Consider the following 15,563-nt stretch of genomic DNA (forward strand, 5'->3'; position numbering starts at 1 on the left):
GACACACTGACAGGCAGAGAGAGAGAGAGAGAGAGAGAGAGAGAGAGAGAGCTGCAGGCGAACAGTAATTGGATCGGATCTGGTTCACTAAGGAGTCGATTCGTTAAAGAGTCGACTCCATTCTGCGAGTCAAACAGGGAATCGATTCTCAAACATGCACGAACTGTGAGCTGCTGTTCTTTTCATTCGGACTTTCCATTATTTATTGTTTTATACTTGACTTGTAATATTTAATGTTCTTTTTTTACTTGTTTGTTTGTTTGTTTATAATGATAAACAATGCCTTTGCCAGTGGAATAAGAGCATTTCAATCTATAGAAATAGGTTGAATCAGCTGAAAATAAATTCATATAAAAAGAAATATCAGATAAATTATCATCTCGCTGACTTTTTTACTTGATAAGACTTCTTTGTTTGTTTGTTTGTGTTTGTTTTTGTTTGTTTGTTTGTGTTTGTTTGCTCATCAGTGCCTTTCTAAGTGCATTTTTCCACAAAGAATGAAAGACCTGGAAAAGAAACAGAAAGAAAAAGAAAAATATCCATCAAGAATTATTAGGATTTTTTTTTTTTGTAAATCAAGGTTTTCCCAGAAGGACAGAAGAATTTTTTTTTTATTGTGAATTATTGGCTTATGTTAGCTAATTTATTATTATTATTATTATTATTATTATTATTATTATTATTATTATTATTATTATTATTAATGAAACTAACAATATAAAGCTTTAAATGTGAGAGATGGATGGAAATCTGTCATACAGCGTTGGTTTAATTTTTCTTAAACCGGTTTGTTCAAAAGAATCGGATCATTAAAGTGACTCGCCATGTCATTAGTCTGTAGGAGTCAGTTCTGTCTGTTGTCAACTCTCTGAGGTGGGGGAGAGAGAGAGAGAGAGAGAGAGAGAGAGAGAGAGAGATATGACTGCTGTAATTTTTTTTACACTAAATGTGGACTAAATTAGTAATAAAACAGAATTCATCAGCTTTAATCAAAATGGAGCAATGAAATCGATAGATGGGAGCAAAATTGATTCTGTTGATGATTTTGTGTATCTTGGCAGTAAAATACAATCCTCTGAAAATATATGGAGATACAAAAAGTCAAAGCTTGGACTGCTCTGAAAAAACTAGACGATATTTAGAAGTCAAATCTCCTTAAAGTCCTGAAACAGGAGTGCTTTAGACCTACTGTTGAATCTGTGCTACTGTTTGGCTCAACATTATGGACTCTGACCGGCCAACTAGAAAAAGCTCAAGGTGGAATGTACAGGAGAATGCTAAGAGCCATCTTAAATATTGACTGAGAACACACCCTACAGTTTAAGAGCTCTATGGAAACCTTCCAAGAGCAACCTGTGTTCTTCGAGAGCAAAGATTACAACTAGCTGGTCATTCATGGTGTAGCAAAGATGAGACTGTTAGTGATGTCCTTCTATGGAGACCCTTTGCATGGACAAAAACCAGTTGGTCACCTGAAGAACACATCCATTGATCAGTTAGCAGATGATGCCCGGTGCTTCGTTGAAGATTTACCAACCTTGATGGATGATAGAGAGGAATGGAGAGCAAGAGTCAGGAGAGTTTGAGAAAGCCTCTCATCACTATGATGATGAAATGTAGCTTGTGTTAATTTAACTCCGAAATTTCAAGGATAATCATTTGACACCACAAAGATGCTTCCACATGCCTGATGGGAAAAATTTAGTTCTCATTGAAACCAATAATAATTACAGGTTTTTAGTTGAAAGTATTAAAAAAATACAGATTATGACCAAAATATTGTCCAGTTTGGTGAAAGGATTTTTTCATTACTTTTCTAAATCTGTTTAAAAGTTTATAGGAGAAAAGTTTTATATTTTTACTTTTAAAGGACAAACTTGACATTGTCATTATAAAAGGTTTTTACCTGAAAGTTTATGTTTTAATGGTTTTTCATTTTTCAGAAGTGTAAATAGTAAAGAGAGTATTGCAATTTATACAACTGTACAAAAAACTACTACTGTTAATAAAACCACAACTACAACAACTACTACTATGAGTGCTAGTAAAACTACAACTACTACGACTAGTGCAACTGCAACATGTATACAATGGGACAAAAAACTACTCCATAAGTTTGGGATTTTTGGTCTTTTTTGTGTTCTGGTTTTTAGCTCTAATATCTTGTTCAAGTCTTTTTGATTTATTATAAACTATGTGATATAAAATATACAGTGAGTCTAAGTGAACATTGTTTTCCTCTGAATCAGCAACAGATAAAGATAAATGAGAATAAAATAATCTTATCACTAAGAGTGAAGAGTGATATGGGGAAGATGTGGGTGATTTTTTTTTTAAATTGGGGTTTAATTCAATGTTATTTTAAACAAACCCCAGACTGAATATTCTGTTATGAATTAAATTCTAAATCGAACTGTAAAAGTCAGACAGCAGAACATCTGTCAGTTCACAGCAAGAAGGTCCGGGTTCGAGCCCCGGGGCTGGCGAGGGCCTTTCTGTGTGGAGTTTGCATGTTCTCCCCGTGTCCGCGTGGGTTTCCTCCGGGTGCTCCGGTTTCCCCCACAGTCCAAAGACATGCAGGTTAGGTTAACTGGTGACTCTAAATTGAGCGTAGGTGTGAATGTGAGTGTGAATGGTTGTCTGTGTCTATGTGTCAGCCCTGTGATGACCTGGCGACTTGTCCAGGGTGAACCCCGCCTTTCACCCGTAGTCAGCTGGGATAGGCTCCAGCTCGCCTGCGACCCTGTAGAAGGATAAAGCGGCTACAGATAATGAGATGAGATGATATGAGATGTTTCTGTGTAGAAATGTGGAACTGACGGGGAAACCACAGTGCAGTTCCTCTGATGGCCACAGGAGGGAGACACACCATCAGATGTACAGTTTACAACTCAGACTCAAGTTTTCTTCTGTTTTGTTTATTACTATTTTTCCTTGTTGTCAAATGAAATGATCTCACTGTAAAGAGGAAATGCAGGAGTGACGTAATTAAAGCCACCCTTTGGAAGTTATATGTTATTAAAAGGTTACAGTATCACCAAATCCATATGATACCTTTGATTATATGTTATATTATATACATTACACCAATTAGAAGAAGAAGCCTTTATTCGTCACATGCACACTTCAAGCACAGTGAAATTCATCCTCTGCATTTAACCCATCTGAAGCAGTGAACACACACACACACACACACACACACACACACACACACACACACACACACACACAGAGCAGTGGGCAGCCACACCAGAGCGCCCGGGGAGCAGTCAGGGGTTCGGTACCTCGCTCAAGGGCACCTCAGCCCAAGGCCGCCCCACGTCAACCTAACTGCATGTCTTTGGATTACTGTATATATACATGAAACAAAAAAAGATTTCTGGGTAAAATAAAAAGATTGGACTGTGTACACTTTCTTGTGTCCATGAAACAGAAATCAAATTTAAATATAAATAAAATAAAGTGCAAAATATTAAACATTACATTTAACAACAGCAACAACAATAAATAAATAAATTTTAGAATATGTTTATTTCTTTATTTTATTTATTCCAAGACAGAACTTTTTTTTTTTTTTTTTTTTTTGGGGGGGGGGGGGGGGGGGATCTGCCAGTGGAATAAGATTATTTCAATATACCAAAACTAAAAAGAGCAATCAGAAAAATTATTGTATATTCAAATACTTTTCATTTGTTAGTAGAGCTTGTAGGACTTGACAGTACAATCCCTTGAATAATCAGCACTGCTTCTTGCCTGTTGTCTTGAGTGGGAGAGCGGTAAAAACTTCATTGGGGTCATCAGGTGGGCACCCTCCTTCCTTGATGTTTCATTGATTTAGGCCCACGACACCTCCAGAGGGTTCAACGGCGACACCTGGCGTCCCAGGTGTGCCCCCCTCTGTTTTTACCCCTCAATGATCATCTCCCCCTCAATGGTCATCTCACAGTCCAGCTGGAGTCCTTCCTCTTGATCCACAGCCAGTTGCTGCTTCACTCCGCAGCCTCTGAGAGTGACTTCACTGCTTGTCGGAAGGCCTGTCCTTTCACTCCCATTCTGTTCAGGAGCCTAGTTGTAGTCTTAGCAACAAACCCTCTACACCCAACTTCTACTGGGAACACCTTGGTATGCCTGTTGTGTTGTTCTGCCTGGGCTGCTTTTTCAGCATACTTCAGGCGTTCTTCAACAGCAGCTTCCCATGGTACTATCAGTTCCAGGATGTATAGAATTTTTTGGGAAGTTGACCACAGGATGAGGTCTGGCCCAGTGGCGTAGCCAGGATTTTTTTACATGGGGTGGCCAAAGGGGGGCCAAGGATATACAAGGGGTGCCCATGCTGTGACTAAATAAGGGGGGGGGGGGGTTCCGGGGGTCTTCCCCCAGGACATTTTGAATTATCTAGATTTGATTTCCTGTATTCTGATGTATCTGGTGGCATATCTGGTGCCTAACTCATGAACAAAACCCATGTGAGCCAAGAGGTCAGAAATGAATGTATTAATTTATTTATGTAACATAAAGCATCTGCAAAACAAAGAAACCATCCAACTTGTTTACTCTCGTTAAGCATCAGGATTTTAACGATCACTACTAAAATGCAAAAGTAAAAACTAAAAGATCACCTGTCCCAGGCACCTGGGAAGTAGTAAGGATATTAGTCAGGCTTGAATAAAGAGTGCTTTGCTCAGGAAAAGGAAAATACTTGTATACTTAACTCATACATACAACATACGTTAACACTTACAACATGTTGTGATATTGTCCACTGTAAGTACTGTACAAACTAAATGTGTTGAGTTACAAAATGTGTTTGTGTGTGTGTGTGTGTGTGGGGGGGGGGGGGGGGTAAGTATGTGCACTGCATGTAGATATAGATGAGCTGTAGTATACGAAGTGTGTGTGTGTGTGTGTGTGTGTGTGTGTGTGTGTGTGTGTGTGTGTGTGTGTGTGAAGATATGTTACATGTAAATACAAAAATGAAGTGCATAAGTTGTGTGTGTGAGAAAGTGAGTGTATGTTCAGAGTGCATGACTGTTGTGTGTGTTATATGTGAATATAGAAATGTAGTGCATGGGTGGTGTGTGGGTGAGTGTGTGTAAGAGACGGTGTGTGTTGAGAGTGCATGAGTTGTATCTTATAGTGAGTGAGAGAAAGACAGTGTGTGTTAAGAGAGTGAAGTATGTGTTCATATATGAGAGAGAGAGAGTTCAGACAGTGCATGAGTGTTACATTTAAATATAAAAATTTAGTGCATGAGTTGTGTGTCTGTGTTGAGAGTGTATGAATGTTACATGTAAATATAGAAATGTAGTGCACAAAGTGTGTGCGTGTGTGTGAGAGAGAGAGTGTGAGAGTGAGATAGTGTGTTAAGAGAGTGCATAAGTGTTGTGTATGAGTGAGTGTGTTACATGTAAATATAGAAATGTGGTGCATGAGAAGGGTAGGGGGAGAGTGTGTGTGTGTGTGTGTGTGTGTGTGTGTGTGTGTGTGTGTGTGTGTGTGTGTGTGTGTGTGTGAGAGAGAGAGAGAGAGGGGTAGGGGGAGAGTGTGTGTTGAGAGAATGCATGAGTATTGTGTATGTATGAGTGTGACAATTATCAATCAATCAATCAATCAATCAATCAATCAATCAATCAATCAATCAATCAATCAATCAATCAATCAATCACTGTGTTCTCCCACCAGTAACACACAACATCTCTATATTTTCATGTAACAGACAAACATTAACTTTAAAAGTTATATTCTGCGGTTAGAGTGAGCAAAGTGATTCACAGACAGCTAACTTGCCAACGTAATTTTCTCTTTTGAGTCGTACAGTCGAAAACCACCGACGTTTTGCTTTCTATCTATCTAGTATCTATCTGTGTGCACACAGCACAAATCCTACTGTAGCCGGATATCTATAAAGACGCATGTTTATCTATATGGTTGCATTTGCATGTAAACGAAGGTTTCAGTCACCAAAAACGGATACTTTCGAAAACCCCAGGCAAAGTGGAGATTTCTGGAAACTCGGGAGATTTCTGGAACTCTGAATTGTCTGAGGACAGAATTGTAACTGTATGTCTACAAAGTGAGAACTTGAAGAGAGTATAAGAGATGAATAACTTACATCCCAAATTAATCGCACGTTCACATAGTTCGTAGGTTGTTGTGTTGTCGGACTAGAGCATGACTATCTGATACCACCTGCTGCTTGAACGCGCGAAATGTTTATGTGCTACAGTAATATGCATCCCCGCACAAACCAAACAGGTGGAACAAAAATCCAGCGGGCGGAACTAACATTTCGTGGGACATATCGGTTTTATAAATTTTATTGTCCGGCCCTGGGGTGGCCAGGGCGGGGCCAAGGCGTGCCCTGGGGTGGCCATGCCCCCGCCCCCCAGCCACCCCTTAGCTCCGCCCCTGGTCTGGCCTGAGAGTAGTTGTTACTATCTCTGTCGGAAAGACAAGTTTATGGTCAAGGTCAACCTGGATTTCCCAATCACGGGCTGGGTCTAGGAGGGTTGTGTTCACGCTTGCCAGTGATTTCACCACATGTTTGCCTGCTTTCATGAAAGGAGTGATGCTTGATATTCCAGGCATTGGAGGAGGGAGGGCATTGGTGGTGGTTCTCCTTTCTTCTAGGGTGATCGCCAGCTGCCGCAAGACCTGGTTGTGCCTCCAGGTGTAGCGACCTTGGGACAGGCTGGTTTTGCAGCCGGTAAGGATGTGCCTCAATGTTGCAGGTGTCTGGCAGAGAGCACATGTGGGATCTTCTCCTATCCACTGCTGTAGGTTTTTGAGAGTAGGAAGAACATCATAGGCGGCTCTGATGATGAAGCAGAATCTGCTTCCTTCCATTTCCCAAAGATCCCTCCATGTGAGCTTGCAATGTTCCAGGTTGTCCCAGCTGGTCCACTGTCCTTGTTTGAACTGTGAGACTGCCTTTGTACATCACTCTGCCTCCTCTTGGTGCTGAACTTGCTCAACCACCAGCTTTCTTCTCTCAGTGGATGGAGCCTTGTGCCACATTGGTTGACTTGCCCCAAAACCAAGCCCTGCTCTTCCTTGTTGAACATGTCCCACTATGTCTCCATGCCTGAGAGCAGATTGTGCTTGCTGTACAGCTTCTGATGGGGTCCATTTCCTCCCAGTTGCCAGTCTGGGGGCAGCTGCTCATATTGCTTCATTGTGAGACTCAGTCAGAGTCATCTTCATCCTCACTCTAGTACACTTGTACTCTTCAGTGAGGCTGGAGACAGGCAGTTCCAGAGCTCCCCGTCCATACAACCCGATACTGCTGAGACAATGTGGGAGTCCAAGCCACTTCTTAATGTAAGAACTGACTGTCCTTTCCAGTTTCTCAACCTTGGTGATAGGGACCTTGTAGACTGTAAGGGGCCACATCAGACGAGGGAGTAGTCCAAATTGCAGACACCACAGTTTCAGCTTGCCAGGAAGTGGGGTCTTGTCTATGGTAGTAAGGCCTTTGATGGTTTCCTCCCTCAGCTGGTTACTCTGGTCTGAGTCTTTGAGGCTTTCATTGTACCACCGTCCCAAACTCTTGACTGGCTGCTCTGACACCATTGGAATGGGTGTTTTGCCAATGTGGAATCTCTGGTCTACAAGTTTTCCTCTGATGATGGAAATGCTTCTGGATTTGCTGGGTTTAAACTTCATACCAGCCCATGTTATATTGTTGTGAAGCTTTTCCAGCAAATGCTTGGTGCATGGGATGGTGGAGGTCAGGGTGGTCAGGTCATCCATGTAGGCATGAATAGGAGGTAATCGCTGTCCATCCTGTAATGTTCTCCTCCAACAACCCATTTGGAAGCCCGGATGATCACTTCCATTGCCATGGTGAAGGCTAGTGGGGAGATGGTACATCCTGCCATTATCCCCATTTCCAGTAATTGCCATGATGTCGTGTATTCTGTAGTTGTTATGCAGAATTGCAAATCTTGGAAGTAGTTTCTGACCAGATTCGTGATGTTCTTTGGTACATGAAAGAAGTTGAAGGCTAACCAGATGACAGAATGAGGGACAGATCCAAAAGTATTGGCTAGGTCCAGGAATAAGACGTGCAGGTCTCTTCCTTCCCATTTTGCAGACTGGATTTGATGCCATATGATGCTTGTGTGTTCTAAGCATCCTGAGAAGCCTGGTATCCCAGTCTTCTGCACTGACATGTCAATCGGGCCATTCTGCTTCAGGTAGGTTGTCAGTCTTTGAGCAACAATGCTAAAGAAGACCTTGCCTTCAACATTAGGGAGACTGATCTGCCGGAATTGGTTGATCATGAAGTATCATGAGGTTTCCAGTAAAACCAAAGCTAGTGGCCTGCTAACTCACCACACAGTGACTGTGCCATTGAACTCATGCCATTGAGTCTCATGTCCTTACATTAGTGCACTTGCCCCTTATCCACTAAAGGGACTCAGTCCCTGGATGAAGACTTCGAGGAGGCCCTCAAACAGGGGTACAGCCACACCTCAACCCTCAGGGCTCTTTTTTGTGAAGATGAATTACAAAAGACTGAATAGTTAGTGAACTTTTACAGGCAGTTAATCAGGGTTTTCAGCATTAGTGCCTAAGCCCTCACCTCCCTTCTTCAGAAATGACCCAAGATCTTCACTGGAAACCTTCAGCGAACGATCAGCTGCAGTTATTACTGCACAGGGAGCTCACAGCAGATACTGACAACAAGGGTACACATACTTTTGAGCGATAGGAAATGTTGGATCATTCTGCTTAATAAATAAAGGACCAAGTATAATATTTTTGTCTTTTTTGTTGAATTGGGTTCTCTATCCACTTTTATGACATGTCTGAAAATCTGATGATGTCACAATGCTCCAGTTGACCATAAAGATCTAATCTGAGGATAAATGTTAAATCTGAGGAACGTTATTGTTGTTGTTCTTTTGTGTAAATGGCCTCCTTTTCTTTGTTAAGGTGAGGTGGTACAGAGGAGAGTGTTGTCTCCTCACAGTCCCCTGAGCTCAGTTCCCACCAGGTTCTGTGTTTCTCTCCCAAAAACAGACACCAAGGTTCCTCGGAATCTGTGTGTTCTGGATCCACTGCCACCCCGAGCAGGATAACGCACAGAACATTACTGAAGATAAATGGATGGATGAAGAGCACAATGTTTTCTGATAGAGGAATGGATTGTCCCTTAAGACAGCTAAGAGGACTCAAATACAGGAACGTGGACAAACGAATATTACAAACAGTCTCACAGCTGAGCCTCAATCCCCATGATGACTTTATTAAAGCTCAAAACCTTCACAGTTCACTCACATCTGTGACCTGGGCCTCAAACTCCATCCATCCATTATCTGTAGCCGTTTATCCTGTTCTACAAGGTCGCAGGCGAGCTGGAGCCGATCCCACCTGACTCTGGGTGAGAGGCGGGGTTCGCCCTGGACAAGTCACCAGGCTATCGCAGGGCTGACAGGGCCTCAAACTCAAAACCACTCATTCACTTTATACAGACTTTTTCCTGTAGTGTATAAAGAACATGCAGTATAACACACACACACACACACACACACACACACACACACACACAGGAACATATTCTTCAATAATCCATTTGCAAATAAAGATTTATAACACGAGTATAAAAGTGGATTATTTCCTCAGCAGAGATCCAACATGCAGGAAATGAAATGAAATGAAATGAAACAGAAGCTGCAGCACAAACCACATGCAAATGTTTCTGGATGAAAGCAGACGAGCTGAGGGAGGGAGACGATCATAAACACAGCGGGATTTACATCATGGAAATCAGCCATGAATCAACATCACACACGTACACTACCGTTCAAAAGTTTGGGGTCACCCAGACAATTTTGTGTTTTCCATGAAAAGTCACACTTTTATTTCCCACCATAAGTTGTAAAATGAATAGAAAATATAGTCAAGACATTTTTCTGGCCATTTTGAGCATTTAATCGACCCCACAAATGTGATGCTCCACAACTCAATCTGCTCAAAGGAAGGTCAGTTTTATAGCTTCTCTAAAGAGCTCAACTGTTTTCAGCTGTGCTAACATGATTGTACAAGGGTTTTCTAATCATCCATTAGCCTTCTGAGGCAATGAGCAAACACATTGTACCATTAGAACACTGGAGTGAGAGTTGCTGGAAATGGGCCTCTATTGAGGTTTTTCACCCACGTGACCAAGTCACGTGATGCTGCCATTTTGGACGTCACGGCTCGAATCAGTTTGAATGCGAGGAAGGCGACAAACGAAAAACATAAAAGAAAAAGGAGCGAGATGCAGAAAACACCTTCACTATCCAGCGATGTAGGGCATTTACAGGGCGAGCAGAGGGAGAGGTATTTGCAAAAATTGAGGTTAGCAGGCTTAGAGAACGACGTTTACCTGCTTCCACCAGGATTGCTCACTGACGTACGGAAGTACACGAAGCCCCCGTCTTTACCTGACTTCGGCCCACATGATCTGTATACCTATGTCGTTAAAAACCCATCGCCATACACAGGTATTGATCTGAAAGCGTATAAGAGTTTGGATACCTACAAATATTTTGTGTCAGGCTGGGTAACATGCCTACATCAGCGGGTTGTCCCTGGAGCCGGTGGTCGCCATCTTATTACAGCTAAGGTTTGTTCACATTTTCATTTACTTTCGGTCCTCAGGATAAACAAAATGTTATTAAACGTCATTGAAATAACTTCTTAGTCTGTTGAGACATGGCCCGTTATAAATTTGCTGTTACCAGGCAATGACCAAGAACTGTATTATTAGGGTCGGTGTCTGTGTTGTAGCAGTGTACTAGCAGCTAGCTGTTAGCACTAGCTAATGCCAACAACATAGCTAGTATGTTACTGTAGCAATGTTTACATTCAGTCATTTGGATGACTGTTAAAACCTTTCAGTCTCAAGTTTTTCCTTTACTGTATTTACTAGTTTACTGTAATTATGATCCGGCAGCTATTTACACCGGATCCAGTGTAAATAGCTGCCGGAGCACGCTCCGGAACCTCGGCCAGAGCACTCCGGGAGCAAGCCGGAGCGCGCTGCTTAATTTGAGGGGGAGCAAGCCGGAGCGCGCTCCGGAACCTCGGCCGGAGCACTCTGGGAGCATGCCGGAGCGTGCTGCTTAATTTGAGGGGGAGCAAGCCGGAGCGCGCTCCGGAACCTCGGCCGGAGCACTCCGGGAGCGAGCCGGAGCGCGCTGCTTAATTTGAGGGGGAGCAAGCCGGAGCGCGCTCCGGAACCTCGGCCGGAGCACTCCGGGAGCGCGCTGCTTAATTTGAGGGGGAGCAAGCCGGAGCGCGCTCCGGCAGCTATTTACACTGGATCCGGTGTCTGTAACACGTTTTTTTTTTCAAGCTGGTTCTCCCTCTCTGTCTGCAGCGTTAGTATGTAGCTTGACCTTCAAAATGGCGGACACCAGGGCATCACGTGACCCTGTGACGTCAGGTGAAAAACCTCAATACAGCTATGGAGATATTGCACCAAAAACCAGACATTTGCAGCTAGAATAGTCATTTACCACATTAGCAATGTATAGAGTGGATTTCTGATTAGTTTAAAGTGATCTTCATTGAAAAGAACAGTGCTTTTCTTTCAAAAATAAGGACATTTCAAAGTGACCCCAAACTTTTGAGGTAGTGTATTCATGCGTGGATTATTTTATCAACTTCAACCCAAAGTTTCATGATGGTGAAATGTTAAATATGGTAAAAGTGTAAAAGCTACGATTGGCTGCTGTTAAAGATGATGTGCAGTGAAACGAGCTACAGGAAGTTTAAAGCTCGTTATAAAGAGCGTAAATGAGAGAAAGTGGTGTTTCTACATTCTAATAAACCGCTGAAGGTTCAGAGGGATTCCTCTTCACAAATCCAACAACATTCGACACTTTCCTCTTTACACAATCACTCACACTCACACTGTGACCTGGAGTTTCATTTCTCTAACACAGGGAGACTGAAGCCATCGTGTTGCTTTGGGGTGGATTATCATCACAGACCAGAAATTTACTTTATTATTGTAGCAGAGAGTGAAATAGAAGACTTTCATCAACCACACACTGATGGACACTGCATTTATTATCCTTCATGCATCGACTCGTCTTTAAACTCTTACTGATAAATATAATGAGTGTATAATGTTATATACACCACCAGTTCTATATATAAATCACATCATACACACATTTCAGGCTTTTTTCATCCCCATATGATGATATTGATTTTAGTGTGTCATGTGCAGCTCCTCTTTTCAGAAAGGAATCATCATTTTTACACGAGAAAAATAAAATTCCCTCTGGAGGAACCTTTAGAAAGAGTCCAAGACTGGAAGCTAAGAACATTTAATTATACAAAGAACCTTTTTAGAGATCTACAGACATCGGAGAACAATTTATACTTCTGAATAAACGCATCTCTAGCATCTTTAAAGAACCATTTTAAGAGTGTGACTATCGTTAATAAACTTTAGATGAAATGCTTTAGCTCATTGAAGCTCATGAATTACAACCCCGATTCCAAAAAAGTTGGGACAAAGTCCAAATTGTAAATAAAAATGGAATGTAATAATTTACAAATCTCAAAAACTGATATTGTATTCACAATAGAACATAGACAACATATCAAATGTCGAAAGTGAGACATTTTGAAATTTCATGCCAAATATTGGCTCATTTGAAATTTCATGACAGCAACACATCTCAAAAAAGTTGGGACAGGGGCAATAAGAGGCTGGAAAAGTTAAAGGTACAAAAAAGGAACAGCTGGAGGACCAAATTGCAACTCATTAGGTCAATTGGCAATAGGTCATTAACATGACTGGGTATAAAAAGAGCATCTTGGAGTGGCAGCGGCTCTCAGAAGTAAAGATGGGAAGAGGATCACCAATCCCCCTAATTCTGCGCCGACAAATAGTGGAGCAATATCAGAAAGGAGTTCGACAGTGTAAAATTGCAAAGAGTTTGAACATATCATCATCTACAGTGCATAATATCATCAAAAGATTCAGAGAATCTGGAAGAATCTCTGTGCATAAGGGTCAAGGCCGGAAAACCATACTGGGTGCCCGTGATCTTCGGGCCCTTAGACGGCACTGCATCACATACAGGCATGCTTCTGTGTTGGAAATCACAAAATGGGCTCAGGAATATTTCCAGAGAACATTATCTGTGAACACAATTCACCGTGCCATCCGCCGTTGCCAGCGAAAACTCTATAGTTCAAAGAAGAAGCCGTATCTAAACACGATCCAGAAGCGCAGACGTCTTCTCTGGGCCAAGGCTCATTTAAAATGGACTGTGGCAAAGTGGAAAACTGTTCTGTGGTCAGACGAATCAAAATTTGAAGTTCTTTATGGAAATCAGGGACGCCGTGTCATTCGGACTAAAGAGGAGAAGGACGACCCGAGTTGTTATCAGCGCTCAGTTCAGAAGCCTGCATCTCTGATGGTATGGGGTTGCATTAGTGCGTGTGGCATGGGCAGCTTACACATCTGGAAAGACACCATCAATGCTGAAAGGTATATCCAGGTTCTAGAGCAACATATGCTCCCATCCAGACGACGTCTCTTTCAGGGAAGACCTTGCATTTTCCAACATGACAATCCCAAACCACATACTGCATCAATTACAGCATCATGGCTGCGTAGAAGAAGGGTCCGGGTACTGAACTGGCCAGCCTGCAGTCCACATCTTTCACCCATAGAAAACATTTGGCGCATCATAAAACAGAAGATACGACAAAAAAGACCTAAGACAGTTGAGCAACTAGAATCCTACATTAGACAAGAATGGGTTAACATTCCTATCCCTAAACTTGAGCAACTTGTCTCCTCAGTCCCCAGACGTTTACAGACTGTTGTAAAGAGAAAAGGGGATGTCTCACAGTGGGAAACATGGCCTTGTCCCAACTTTTTTGAAATGTGTTGTTGTCATGAAATTTAAAATCACCTATTTTTTCTCTTTAAATGATGCATTTTCTCAGTTTAAACATTTGATATGTCATCTATGTTCTATTCTGAATAAATTATGGAATTTTGAAACTTCCACATTATTGCATTCCATTTTTATTTATAATTTGTACTCTGTCCCAACTTTTTTGGAATTGGGGTTGTATTATTGTTGTGAATAAAGATAAAATGCAGACAGGACGGTTGATAAAAACACTATCCTTTTCTCCTTTGTTTCTTCTTCTTCGTAAGTTCTGTGGAATTTGTGTGGTGCTTTATCAGGGCCAGGGACGGTGGGGTTTATGATGATATTTGAGTTTAATCGTTAATCCAGAGAGTCTGCAGCAGCCATAACACCTCTGACCATGACGCAGGAGCACTTCAGCTCATTTACCTGAGGAACGCTACAACTTTTTTCCTCTAAATGACACACATATGAGCTCATCAGCTCCTGCTCACCCTGAACACGTGATGATGTGGATATTAAAGGGTTCTGAGTGGAACATTAAGACTCCATTCAGCAGCGAGCAGCTCATCAGGTAAGACTGCAGCACTTCACCTGGATCTGTTCACCTCATCACCATCACTGAGTCGATTCTGGCAAATTCACACACTGCTTTCATCATTTACACTTCACAACACACAGCGAGCTGCTCTGTGACACAAAGCCCTTCTTCTGGGGGCAAAGCACCATTATTATTATTATTATTATTATTATTATGAGCTGATGTTGGATTTTAAACCCACAGGGCATCACTCCAGCACTGACATCACCATGGCAACCGTGTCGTTCCTCTTCCTCCTGTTCTCAGGTAAATATTGAACTCTATTTAATAAACTGTAAGGAATCCTAACTGAAGGTGTGCATCCTTTTTTATGCCTCCGCCACCGTAAGGTGCAGGAGGCATTATGTTTTCGGGTTGTCTGTCTGTCCGTCCGTCCCAAAACCTTGTGAACGTGATATCTCAAAGGCTAATGAAAGGAATTTCACCACATTTTCACCATTTGTGCGCTTTGGGACAAACATGAACTGATTAGATTTTGAGGTCAGAAGGTCTAAGGTCAAGGTCACTGTGAGGTCAAATGTCTGTCCGAGAACCTTGTGAACACAGTATCTCCAAGGCTGATACAAGTAATTTCACCAGGTCAAGATTACTGTGAGGTCAAATGTCCATCCCCAAATCACAACTTAATAAGGCGTGTAGTCTACCGGGCGGAGGCGTCGAGTTCTATCTAGTTTCTTTTTAAATCCTATTAAGTGCAGCTGCTCCTGGCCTGTTAAAGTCTCAGTAGGTCCCTTAAACACCTGGTCTGTTCCATTTAAATGTAACTCCATGAACAATGTCATTTTCAGACACTTTTACTTAAAATTCATATTTAGTCTGTTTGGAAGTAAATAAATTCATGAAATGATAAGTAAGAAAGTTTTTTTTGTTTTTTTGGGCTGGGGGTGTTAAATCATGCCAGTGAGAGCGTGTTGAAACTCTGTGTTGATTCAGGTCTGATTAAATATAATGATGAATGATGGTGTGAGCGTAGAGCATCATCAGTGTGAGATCAGAGCAGTGAAATGTAATAATCTCTTCATTCCATGTCATACGAATGCAGTATAAACTACTGACATTTACTA

Source organism: Neoarius graeffei, chromosome 23 (assembly GCF_027579695.1).
Source record: "Neoarius graeffei isolate fNeoGra1 chromosome 23, fNeoGra1.pri, whole genome shotgun sequence".
Classification (NCBI taxonomy): domain Eukaryota; kingdom Metazoa; phylum Chordata; class Actinopteri; order Siluriformes; family Ariidae; genus Neoarius; species Neoarius graeffei.